We start from the raw sequence: 4,275 nt of genomic DNA on the forward strand, positions 1-4,275 counted from the left end.
TGTTTCAATAAGTTTTCAAAATTGTCCAAAACATATCACACGTACATATGATGATACAAAACTCAGATTATAGCAAAAACTAAGGAAATATGGGAAGGACCTGGGTTTTTCAAAGTGATAGTGACATAAGAAACTTCGTTGACAAATTCAAAATCCATATAGATTTCAAGATTCTTTCGTCGTGCACTGATGGAGTTGAAAAGTATAGATGAAGGTCGTTCTTTCCTTTTTCTTTTTTCTTTACCCCTTTTAAACTTTTTTTTGAATTTCTCCCTGACGTTTGGTGTCCGTTTTCAAATTTGATTAATTCAATTTTGTCCCAGTAAATATTTTTTGGAATTTAAGTATTTCTTAAATTTTGGACATCTATAAATTGAAGACCTTCTTCCCACAATTAGAGAACACAATAGCATTCAAAATGTAGTCTTTTTTTGGTAATTGAACTTTCCATTAATCACCAAAAGTGTAATATTTACAAAACAATAGCTTAGCTAATCTCAGCTTCGCCACTCTCAAACAGAAAAACTCCAGTAGCCTAGCTATCCTAAATGAGCTATAAGCAGAAATGTTAAAGTGTACATCGAAAATTAGCCTTTTGCAGACCCTTTCAAATCACCCTCCACTCTTGTGTTGCAAACACAAGCTACTTCTCTTGCAATGCTATTCAAGTCTCTTGCCTTGCCTTCAAATATCCTGCAATTTCTCTCCCCTCCAAAGTTGCATGAATGAATTCTACATACACCATTTTCACCAGCCTTGCTCTTATGGATCTGCCCTTGGTTTGAAGGAGAATCATGTGAAAAAAAACGACTCCATGTTGTAGTAGTCAAAGGCGCCGCCTGTGTGCCACATTAGCGATCTATTCTATAAGTCTTGAGCAAATTTGCATTCTCCAAATAGATGATCCCTGGACTCTAATCCTTGTGGACACATAACACAAGTAGTGCGAACTTGAATTCCCCATTTGTGTAGCTTGTCAACAGTCATAAGTCTTGCATGACAATGAAGCCACATAGTGAAGACGACTTTAGGTCTAGCACTGTTTCTACATATCAAATGCCTCCATTCCACCTTCTACGATCCTGCAACAGCTTTTAAGTATATTTGCTTGATTAAGCTCCTCTGTCCCTGTGATAAATGTTGAATTTGTCCCAAGGTATCTCTAGCACATATAATTTTCCTTACCATCCAACTAGAAACTTGTGGGATTGTTGTATTAATCATTTGCTGCCCTTTGATATAATACTCATGAATCCACCTTATCCAAAGCTTGTCTTCCTTATGAGTCAAATCCCAGTGTGTCTTTCCAATAGCAGCCTTGTTCCAGATAGCCAAGTTACACAAATTCGGGCCTCCTACTGTTTTTGGAGAACACACTTTTTCCCAAGAGATAAGAGCTCGCTTTGATATTTCATTCGTCTCTGACCACACATAGCTTCTGCAGTAGGCTTGAATCATCTTCGTTACCTTAGCTGGAAGTATAAAAATTTGGGCCTAGTAAGATTGAATACCAAATAACACCGTTTGAACAAGGCGACTCTCCCAAAGATATGAGAGTTTTTTTGATGTCCATGAGGATATTTTTGCCACAATTTTGTCAATGATAGGTCGCCACCGTATCATTGTAAGTTTCTTTGTATCCAACGGGATCCCCAAGTACTTGAATGGCATGGCCTTGGACATAGCCTAACGTATGCGTAATTTCGCTTTTTGCATAATTGTCCACTCCTCCAAAATATACAAAGACTCTTAGAGAGTTAGCTTGTAATCCCGACGTGCAAAATTCGAAAATACAAGAAAAAACTCATGAAGTTTCGACGTATTCTTGATCTCCTCTTCGGCAAACAACAATAAATCACCCGCAAAGCTCAAATGAGTTATGTTGAGTCTCGCCACATTTTTTTGGATGAAACTTATATGCCCTTTCCTATTTCAAACCTTGCAAATTCCTACTGAGATACTCCATAGCTATGGCAAACGGGTAAGGGGAGATAGGGTCCTCTTGCCTCAAGCCTTTAGCAGCTACAAAGGCTTCTGAGGTTCACCATTGACTAAGATAGTATAGGACACTATTGTAACATAAGCCATCAACCAACCAATAAACTGAGTGGCAAATCCCAGTCCTTCCAGCACTTGTTCTAGATAGGGCCATTCCACCGAATCATATGCTTTTTGCATATCCACTTTGATTATGCACCTTGGGGAGATATGTTTTCTGTTGTATGCTTTAACTAATTCATAGGCTAAAATGATATTATTGTAAGGCTTGCCTTAGACGAATCCCACATCGGTTTAGGCGAATCCCACATCAGTTGGGGAGGAGAATGAAGAGTGCTTTATAAGTTCTTGGATACGTCTCTCTTGTAGACTCGTTTTAAAACCGTGAGGGGCGAAGGCTCCAAAGCGGACAATTTCTACAAGCGGTGGCCTGGGCTGTTACAGTTGGTATCAGAGCCGGTGTCGGGCCGGTGGTGGGGCAAACCTCAGCGAGGACGCTGAGTCCCAAGGGGGGGTGAGTGTAAGGCTTGCCTTAGGCGAATCCCACATCGGTTTAGGCGAATCCCACATCGGTTGGGGAGGAGAACGAAGAGTGCTTTATAAGTGCTTGGATACCTCTCCCTTGTAGACGCGTTTTAAAACCGTGAGGGGCGAAGGCTCCAAAGCGGACAATTTCTACAAGCGGTGGCCTGGGCTGTTACAATTACCAACAATTTTTCTCCCTGGGATAAACCCTACTTGAGCCTCTGATATCACACTACTCATCACTTCTTGCATTCTGAAAGCGAAGACCTTAGCAATTAGTTTATACAACATTGACAACAAGCAATTGGCCTGTAGTCCTTTATAGTCTCGGATTAGCTTTCTTGGGCAGTAGAGTTATAGTAGTACAATTAATATCCAAGTACAATAGCCCAGAAGCAAAGAAATCAATAACTGCTCCACACACCTCATGTTTAATAATAGTCCATGATTTTTTGAAAAATACTGCATTGTATCCATCAATACCTGGGGCTTTATCATTGCCTATGGCACATAATCCTGCATATATCTCCTCTTCTGTGACCTCTACACACAACTTAACTTGTTAGGAGTGCGTAAGTGATGGTCCATTCTTCATAATCCTTTGATCCACTGCTGGTATACTAGTAGCTGCTGAACCCATCAGAGACTTGTAGAATTTGATAATTTCCTCTTTAATTTGTCTAGGATCAGTTAGGTTGTGCCCATCTAATGAATTAAGCTCTAGTATTTGCTTCCTTTGTTTCTTCTCGGTCATCACAACTGAGAAATGTTAAGAGTTTGAATCTCCTAGCTTTATCCAGTTGACCCTAGCCTCTTCAATCATGGACCATCTTTCCAGCTGTTGTATGTAGAATGTTTCTGAATTTGCCAAGGCGTCAGTGTAGTTGGTCAGCATCTCGGCTCGTATGGTCTTCGTGGTGCTCTTGCTTCCTCTATTTTCCCGGCTATACCCCCGAAATCTTCGCATTTAACCTGTTCGAATTTTGTTTTCATGACTTTGAGTTTAAGCCATATATTCTCATCTTTTGCCGTTGTCCAATTTTGTGCCCATCCATCAGTTACAATATCTTTAAATTTAGAGTCTTTGAGTCCAAATATTGAAGAATCCGAATAGAGATCTAACATTTTTCACGGGTTCTACGATTTGGATAGTCATGGGAGTATGATCGAAAATAAAGGCTCCCCATAATGTGTAGTTAAATGTCCAAATTGAGTCATCCAGTCATCATTTGCTAGCATTCGTCGAGTCGGCTCCATACTCGTCCTCCCCATCCGCTTGTTAGTCCATGAATAATATTCTCCCTCCAAGGCACTTCATTCAATCCAAGAGTTTGACGGCATTCACTCAAGTCCTTGGTTTCGCAAGTGTCACTTGGGCACCTTGTAACCTGTCTTGAGGAGACATAATTGCATTAAAGTCCCCCCCCCCCCCCCCATGAGCCAAGATTGTGTGACCAAAGAAGCAAGGCTCAACAACTGATTCCACAGGGATTTCCTTTGTTCAATTGTGTTATAACCATAGACAAAATGTAGTCTTTTAACGAGTCTTGTTTAGGGGGAGATGTTCTCCCAATAGTTTTTTTATTTTATAATTAGTTTCTCATATGTAGGCCAGATGGCCAATCCATATCAATATATTATACCTCTTGTAATATAGTTTTTTTGTCGTCTGATTTATCATCGTTCAAGGTTTGCAATTGTAAGCTTCCGTATGATGCCATCGTTATTTCAATCCAACAAACCCAACCTCAA

Source organism: Lycium ferocissimum, chromosome 9 (assembly GCF_029784015.1).
Source record: "Lycium ferocissimum isolate CSIRO_LF1 chromosome 9, AGI_CSIRO_Lferr_CH_V1, whole genome shotgun sequence".
Taxonomy (NCBI): domain Eukaryota; kingdom Viridiplantae; phylum Streptophyta; class Magnoliopsida; order Solanales; family Solanaceae; genus Lycium; species Lycium ferocissimum.